General features: G+C 42.9%; 1 non-coding gene across 1 annotated transcript; it reads right to left on the reverse strand.

Moving 5' to 3' along the window:
• Positions 1 to 2,169: 2,169 nt before the first annotated feature.
• LOC129495337 (U4 spliceosomal RNA) lies at positions 2,170 to 2,306 on the reverse strand. The gene has a single exon (XR_008661496.1). It is a non-coding gene; the product is annotated as a U4 spliceosomal RNA (small nuclear RNA).
• Positions 2,307 to 9,369: the final 7,063 nt, after the last annotated feature.

Here is a 9,369-nt window from a genome sequence, read left to right on the forward strand (position 1 = left end):
AAGTGAAGTAGATTCAGGTTAAACCTAAAATATTTCACCATTCACTCCTATCAACTTTGATTCATTAGACATTCTCTTATGTATAAAAATATGTTCCATGTGGCATGGTGGATGAAATCTGCTTTGTAAAGGTTCAGAAAGGTTTTACAGCAGGAGACCTTGGGAAAATTATTTAACTTCTTTGAGCCTCAGTCTCCCCATAGGTGAAAAGGGAAGTGGTAGACACTTAATAAATGTTTGCTCTCTTCCCCTAGTCTGTAGGTTCTTCGGGATCTCACAAAGCACCACCAGGATAGATATCTCAAGCACGTCTGAAGAGCTCACGTTTCCTAAGTAAGACAGCAGCAGCAAGACGGCAATCATTTCTGTGGAGACAGTATCATCATAATGCAATATTAGCTACTGTGATCTTCTATCATTTCCTTCCTGGAGAGTTATGACTGTGGCATTGAGGATTTAAGACCTACAGCCCGAACACTACTTACTACAAATCTCTCACAAAGCTGCTGCAATAAATCTCGTGGAGGAAAGTCATTGCATAAAAAATCCCCAACTCCAGGGAGCTGGCCATTTATTTTCCTAGGAAAGAAGGGCTGTGATGAGAGACACTCCATGCTCCTTTAACTCCATGGAACAGAACCCAACAAAGCATTCATCATAGAAAGTTGAGTGATGGGCCCAATGAGAGGAGCTGGGGAAGGATGCTGGTAGGGGAAGTGCCCCCACCCCAGGCCTGCTCAGAGATTTCCCCTCAGCCTGGGGATTAGCTCTGCATAGAATCAGCACAACTGAGGATGTAGTTCCTCAAGACAAACTGCCTGCCTTTACTGATACAAAGCCAACAATCTAAACTTGGGCCCAATCTACTTCACAGATTTATTTAGTCTGCATAGTGTTTAAAAATGTTTTTATTTAGATCCCCAGCATTTAAAATTTGAAATGTAGGGACACCTGGGTGGCTCAGTGGTTGAACGTCTGCTTTTGGCTCGGGTCGTGATCCTGGAGTCCTGGGAGCGAGTCCCACATCGAGCTCCCTGCATGGAGCCTGCTTCTCCCTCTGCCTCTGTCTCTGCCTCTCTCTTTCTGTGTCTCTCATGGATAAATAAATAAAATCTTAAAAATAATAATAGAAAGAAAGAAAGAAAGAAAGAAAGAAAGAAAGAAAGAAAGAAAGAAAGAAAGAAAGAAAGAATTTGAAATGTCACAGAGAAAGATAAAATCCAGATTTCTGGCATCACTAAACAAATTGGAATAGTCAACAACGGTGGATGAGGTTCCTGCATTCCTGCCCCCATAGGCAGAGTGAGTAGGCTTCAGTTTTCCAGTTGCTTCCCTCCTACCTTACCTGCTTTGCAAGCAGTGGAGTCTGCATTCCCCATACTCATCTATTGCCCTGGGGTCCATTCTCTCACCCACTGTCCTTGTATCAAAGTGCAGCCTTTACATAGAAAATGCAACCAACTGATTCTTCTTCAATCATGATCTCGTACACTTCAGGAGATACTTTTAACATGGCCAAGAGGCAGCCTAGAGTAAAGCAGAGAATGTAGGCTTTGCCTAAAGTCAGACTTCAGCTCAGATCCCATCTCTCCTTTCCCTGGGACGTTATCCAACTTGCGAAGTTCCTCTTGAAACTTTGTTCAAGTTTGCTTATAGCAAATTGTCCATACTAGGACTTCCCACTTTGGGAGACACCTTAGATGTGCCATCTTCTCCCATATTCTGTGCCCTCATGCTCTCTTGGTTCAGTCCTTTCCATGGCTTCTTTGCTTCATTTTTTTCTGTCTTTTTTAAAGGTACTTCTTCCTGGAACATTCCATACATGTCAGTGTTCCTCATGTTTCTGTCCCCGACATTGCTCCCCACTACTCCTACTCCTTACCCTTCCCTCGATCCAATGGTGGTACAGACACACAAATTGATAAACAGATGACAACACAATATGATTTGGTTATGCTTTTTTTTAAAAATTTGATCTCTGTAGATACTGTCAAAATTTTTTTTTTAAGATTTTATTTATTTTTTCATGAGAGACACAGAGAGAGAGAGGCAGAGACACAGGCAGAAGAAGAAGCAGGCTCCATGCAGGGAGCCTGACATTGGACTTGATCCCAGGACTTCAGGATCACGCCCTGGGCCAAAGGCCAAACCACTGAGCCACCCAGGGATTCCCGAGACTGTCAAAAATTGTCAATGCCCACTGTACTTCAAGTCGTCATGGTAGGATATCACACAAAGCTTACAATTAGCAATAATTGTACCTTGTATAAACCTTACTGGCTACCCCAGTGCCATTGTGCAAAGCTTGTTTTACTTTTTTCCCCCCTTCTTTAAAGTTTCATTTACTTAATAAATAATCTCTATACCCCCATGGGGCTCAAACCCATGACTCCAAGATCAAAACTCACACACTCTTCCGGCTGAGCCAGCCAGGTACCACCTTTAACTTTTCAAAATTTATCATTATGTAAACCTTTGCTCTTTGCTGTGGCACATTCTTCAGAAGAAACATTTAATGGCCACACAATATTCCATTGCATGAATAGATAATTCACTTAATCATTCCTCTAACATTGGACAGTTAGGTTGTTCTAATTTTGAAAGGTGAGAATGCCAAGAATGTCTTCTTATAAGTGACATTTTGCTTTGGGATTATTTCTCAGGCTTCTTTTTTCTTTTTTTAAGATTTTATTTATTTATTCATGAGAGACATAGAAAGAGAGAGGCAGAGACATGGGCAGAGGGAGAAGCAGGCTCCCCACTGAGAACCTGACGTGGGACTTGATCCCAGGACCCAGGGATCCTGACCTGAGCCAAAGGCAGGTGCTCAACCACTGAGGCACCCAGGTGCCCTCTCAGCATTATTTTTTTCTCACAGTACCTCCATTTTGGTCTTTTGCTCTTCTCTCCTCTTTCTCCTCTTCATGGCCCTCATGTTCCCAAAAGTTTAAAGCATTCTCTTTGGTGTCAACCTGATGGAGAGAGCATGATGTCAATAAAGAAAATAGCCCTTTCTGTTGACAATTTATTTGTCAGAAAAAGCCTGCATAAGACCAATGTCCACTGGAACTGAGGAGCAACAAGCTTCTGTGTAGCTGTTCTCAGGGTGGGTTTTAAAAAAAATGAATGCGTAGGAGCTTCACAGGTATGTGACATCCAGGCAAGGCAATGTCTGGGAAAGTGGGGATAGGTTTTCTTTACTCATATGGCAAGTCCTGTACAGAGTTGTAGAGAACCGCATCCAGAGTCAGGAAGGAAGAAGTCCCCATGCAGCTGAGAGAAAATGTTAATTTGGAAATAAAGGAGGAAGTGTTGGATTCAGTTAATGAATTTTAAGTGCCTGCTATGTGCTAGGAGTACCGACTAGATAGTTCCGTTGGCCCACGACTGCTTGGTTGCTGAATGGAAATGCACTGATAAAAGTCAGAAACATAAAGTCAGGTTTGATAGGGAAGTGGGATGTAGCCTCAACCAAGGGAAAGGCTGCCAAAAAGGAAGCTGTGGGTAACTAGCTTTTTGTGACAATTTGGCTGTTGGAAATTCAGTTGACTAGCTTGATGACTCTCCTGAGATTTTTACCTCTCCTTATGAAGCAATGTCCCACCCAGGGTCACTAAGGTAAATTACTGAAGACAAACAGCCATCTTACAAGGAGTGTTTTTGGAGACTTTATTATCCATTGCGAAGCCAGCTGGCAGCACAGAAGTAGACAATGAAATGTTTCAAGGTCAACTCAAAGTTATAGGCCTTTTAAGGGTTTTCATAGGTTAATTCCTCCCTCCTCACTGTAACATCTTCTCCACTCTGCACCAAATTTAGCATCCTCTTCCTGTTGTGGATTAACAACTGTATCCTGTAAATGGGACTATTACCAAGAGAGGCAGAAAGAGGAGCATTTGCTATTTTTTCTTTGAAAAGCCCATAAAGAAAGAAAGAAAGAAAGAAAGAAAGAAAGAAAGAAAGAAAGAAAGAAAGAAAAGCCCATTTACAGGCTCTTTCTCTTGTGATTGCATCCCAAGAAGTCAGTAGAGAGATCTAGCCTCTCCTGAGATCTTGCAACCAATGATATCACTTAAATGCATATGACTCTACCAAATTTGAACAGCGGAATCCCATAAATTTTAAATACTAAGTAAGAGAGAAAGAAGTAAAGCTTCCTAACTGGTTGACAAACTGGCTGCAAAAAAATTGTCTCCAACCAAGAGAGAGCACAGACCTGTCCTCAGCTGCTTCGATTCTTTAAAATGGGAAAAATGCAGTATGTTAGGGATGCCTGGGTGGCCCTGGGTGGTTAAGTGTCCAACTCTTGGTTTCAGCTCAGGTCGTGATCTCAGAGTCCTGAAATTGAGCCCTGCTGTCAGGCTACATGCTGAGTGGGGAGCCTACTTAATATTCTCTCTCCCTCTTGCTCTACCCCTCCCCTGCTCTCTCTCTCATCAACAAACAAACAAACAAACAAACAAAATGCAGCATGTTTGGGAAGTACAAGGAAGGCAGAGTTTATGTTTTCTCTCTGGTAGGCCAGAGACAGTACAACTAAACTCAATTCTGCTTGGGTGTCCTCTTTTTAAGCCTAAGTAAAATCTGTAGGTCTGTTGCAAAGGCAATAGAGAGTGGAGGGAGGATTAAGCCTATTTTTGCATTTAGAAGACCTATTTTTGCATTTTGAAAAGGTTCATTTTTTTCCAGGCTAGCTTGGAAAAGAGACTAAAGAACAGCCTTCAAGAGGTCTAGCCCACAGAAAAAAAGTTCTAGAGTCAGGAGAGGTTTGTTTTGCTTTAAGACTTAGAAAAGCTTCAGTGGGCTGATGAATTGAACACAGTCCCAACTATCCTATCCCAGAAAATGAAACTCTGATCTGAAGTCAGATTTCAGGGACATCAGGGGAAGTTTGTAAACCCAGCAACAATCCCCGTTCAGTTGCTCTCTTGTGCTCCTCAAAAGTGCCTCTGCATCATATGCTTTTCTTTTCCTTGGCTGAAGTGGCTGTAGCATGAAGAGCTCACTAGCCAGTGTTTATGGCTTGAGTGTTCTAAGCCTGATTTCCCGGATCACTCCCTCCAGCCACCCAGACCCATTATGGCCTCGTCTCTGTGACTGTGAAAGCAATCCACTGCTGACCCATGGAGCTGTGAGCTCACAAATGGGTGTTGTTTTAAGCTGCTGCGTTTGTGGTACTTTCTTTCACGGCAACAGAAAACAAACTCACCCACCTTCCTCTTTTCTTACTCAGGAAGAAGCGACCAGAAGACCCATTAACTCAACTATACCCTCTAGGGAAAAAAAAGGCATCTCTAGAACTGAGCACCCATACTGCCCTCTGGTGTAGAGCTCCCATAAAACAGGCATGGGTAAGGGCCGCTCCCCTTCTAAGAATCTGGTTGTCTCCATTGCAATGAATGAAACTGGAAATATCGATGCCCACCTAGCACAGGAGTCCCTCCTCTTCAGAGTTTAAAGCAAATCTGACCTAACAGTCCTGCTATCCTCAAAGTTCCCTGAAATGCGCGGTGACAAACCTATTGCACACAGTAACACATCATGAACCGCGATAGGGTAAGAAAAAGGACAGCTTTTCAGACTGTCATCTTTCCACTGCCCAGGCCATGGGCCAGAGAGTTCTGCTGGGGGGCGTCCATGCTCTGCCCAGAGCCTGCTCCCAGGGGCCCCAGGCCCCACACATGCTGTGTGCCTCCCCTAGCCAAACAGAAGCCCCTAGGGAAGGAAGTGTGGCCGTCTCCTTAGCTAATCACCTGCCAAATCAGCTTGGGTTTATTCTAAGTGAGGACCATCCTCCCCCTTCGCTCACACCCACTCAGGCTTCACTCTTCTCTGTCAGCCCAGCAAACTCAACAGCTGGTGGTTTTACACACCAGCCTTCCCTCCTGGGAGACTAAGAACCTCAGAGGTTGAGAGGGCGCTAGAGCTGTACCTTGGGAACTGCTGAGCATTTAAGTTTGCTTTTGTGCTGGGTGGGCCCTGTACCTGGTGCTGCTAGAGTGCTTCAGGAAGGTGCAAAGGGCATCCTTTCCAGGCAAATTAAGAGTGCATTTCCTCCCCAGGTTCATTCAAGTGCATTTTGATAGCTCTCAAGCCAAGGTGCAGGGAAGCAGGTGCTTTTGCATTTTGCCTTCATAACCATCTTGTGAGGTAGATAATAGTATCCTCATTTTGTGGATGACACTTAGGTTAAATGACTTATCCAAGGTCACAGTCAATAAGCTGTGGAATTGGGATTCAATTTAATCTTTTTTAGAAGTCCGTATGTGGTATTATGATTCATTTTTATTTGTATTTATTTACTTTTAAAGATTTTATTTATTTATTCATGAGAGACACACAGAAAGAGGCAGAGACACAGGCAGAGGGAGAAGCAGGCTCCACGCAGGCACAATGTGGGATTCGATCCTGGGACTCCAGGATCACAGCCTGAGCTGAAGGCCGATGCTCAACCACTGAGCCACTGAGACTCAGTGGTCCCTTATAATTTATTTTTAAATAAACTTTTTATTTCAGAACAGTTTTAGATTTACAGAAACATTATGAAGATAATACAGAGTTCCCATATACCCTACATCCAGTTTCTCTTATTATTAATATCATCCATTATATGGTACATTTGTCACAATAAACCAATATTGATACATTATTGTTAACTAAAACCCATGCTTTATTCAGATTTCCTCAAAGTACCCTAATGTCCCTAATGTCCTAATGTCCCTAATTTCCCCAATTTTCCCTAATGTCCTTCTCTCCTGTTCCAAGATCCCATCCAGGACTCCACATTACGTTCAATAGTTAAGGTCTCCTTAAATTCCTCTTGGCTGGGGCAGTTTCTCAGATTTCCCTTATTTTTGATGATTTTTTTTTTAAGATTTTATTTTATTTACTCATGAGAGACACAGAGCGAGCGAGAGAAAGGCAGAGGGAGAAGCAGGCTCCACGCAGGGAGCCTGACGTGGGACTCCATCAAGGGTCTCCAGGACCAGGCCCTGGGCTGCAGGCGGCACCAAACCGCTGCGCCACCAGGGCTGCCCATTTTTGATGATCTTTAAAGTTTTGAGGAGTACTGGTCAGCTGTTTTACAAAATGTACCTCCATTAGGAATGCATGGTTAGACAGGGGTTATGTGTTTTCAGAAGACCATAGAAGTTAAGTGGCATTTTCATTACATTGTATTGGGGTGAATATTATCACTGTTGACCTTCACCCAAATCAAGCTGAGTTAGTGCTCGCCACATTTCTTCTTTGTAAAGTTACTCTTTTTTCATTCTTTTCATACCGTACTCTTTGGAAGAAAGTCCTGTGCAGGCCACTCTTACGGAGGAGGGGAGATCTGTTCCTCCTCCTCAGGGGCAGAGTATTTACATAAATTGTTTGGGACTCTTCTGTATGGGAAGTTTGTCACTTCTCATTCATTTACTCAGTCATGTATTTATATCAGAATGAACTCATGAGTGTTTATTCTATATTTTGGGTTATTATCCAATAGGACTTTATTTCATTGCAGATAATTGAATTTTAATCTCCTGGGTTTTTTGTTTGTTTGTTTTTGTTTTTTTTACAAGACGTTGTTTGTGGTCCTGATTCGATACCGTGGAGGTGATATTTTGCCAGGACCTAAGGTCCTGGAATCCTTTCCCATCTGGTTCCTCCCTTTGAGGGTCCCAAAAGGACATACATGCCAGAGGACAAGGCCAGGCAGAGGAATTCTTATTATCCTTGGATTGATCTCTGACCTCTGTCAAAGTATAAATTTCAAAAGCTGAAAACACGACTTTCTCAAAAATATAGAATAAACACATGTCAAAGATTTTATTTAACTGATTAATTATTGAGGGAACCAGTAAGAAGAGAAACAGGATACATGCAGGCAATTTTAAAAAGAACTTCAGAATAAGGTCACTGTGAGATACAAAACTGGTTTACTGCCCTCCAGGGCAATAAAACCACAACTTTTGGGGGTTATCTTATCTACTAGTTAGAAATCATTTGCATCTCTAGTAGTTACAAATCCACAAGTTAACAGGCAAAGTCACCTGTCTCAGCCTCAATAGTAAATGGCAAAGCCAGAGGATGGTATCTCCTCCTGGGAAATTACCTAATTTTTTTTTTTTTAATGTGAAAGCTAAGGTCCTTTTTTTTTTTTTTTAAGATTTTATTTATTTATTTGAGAGCAAGAGAGAGAGAGAGCACAAGCAGGGGGAGGAGGAGAGGGAGAGGGAGAGGGAGAAGTAGGCTCCCCACTGAGCAGGGAGGGGAGGGAGCTGATCTCAGGGCCCTGAGATCATGAGTTCAGCTAAAGGCAGATGCTTAACTGAGCCACCCAGGCACTCCAGAAATTAGATAATTCTTGAATAAAACTGTTAAACTACAGTTTGGCATGACATTGAAAGGACAGGTTGTGCTCTCTTAAACCTACCGTGTTTTGGATAATTTTTCCTAACTCATAGCCCGATGTCATTTCCTGTGGAACTATGTATGAGAAAGCATTTTGCAGCCTACAAAGTCCTTGTGGCCTTCTCCTAGGATCCACGCTAGTTTTACTCCAGGAAACAGAAGTTCCTTTCTAGGGGGAATGTAGCCTTAGGCCTCTCTAGGGAGACTGGAGATGGCAAAGGGATTTAGCACTTTAGTTAACTTCCCACTCACACCGATAGCACCACTTCCAGGCACTGTGGTCCAATAAATATAAAGCCTGATCAATGCATATTGAAGGGATTCAGAAAAGTCTCCCCAAAATGTGCCACTTTGGCATATGGACAATATTGAGCTGAAGGCAGTCAAGAGTGGCAGATTCAAGGAAAACCTACATCTCCCTTAAGTGCCTCAAAGAATCCAGATAGAGGGTCTGGTCCAGAGGGAGAACTATCACCAGAGATAAGCATATGGACTGGGGTGATAAGCTGCTGGGAGGACAGGGGTGGGGGCTGGGGGGGTGGGGGATTCAGAGCTCTGCAGGCCTAGAGGTTAAATTCCTCTCCGTGTCCCATTGTCTCTGCAGGGCAAGGCAAATATTTGTTTACCAAACATATGCTCTTCCCATCTTCCTGTGAGTTGTCTTCCTCCCCCTTTGAATCCTAAAGATTTTCTTTAGCTCAGAATGGCATGTAGACTTCAACAGCCTGATTGCCTGTGGGTATCATATTCTTAAGAGCTCCAATTTGTATGTATGTTTTCCTCCTGTTAACATTTCTTATGTTAACTTGATTATTAGACCAGCCAAAGAACTGAGTAGGATAGAGGAAACATCTTTCCTCCCAAGAATTTCAACACCCTCTTTTTCCGATTGTGGGACATAATGAGGCTTGACAGTGGACAGAACCTTGATTTCTCTCTAGAAAGTGAAATATCAGGGCACCTGGGTGG

Source organism: Nyctereutes procyonoides, unplaced genomic scaffold, assembly GCF_905146905.1.
Source record: "Nyctereutes procyonoides isolate TBG_1078 unplaced genomic scaffold, NYPRO_anot_genome, whole genome shotgun sequence".
Lineage (NCBI taxonomy): Eukaryota > Metazoa > Chordata > Mammalia > Carnivora > Canidae > Nyctereutes > Nyctereutes procyonoides.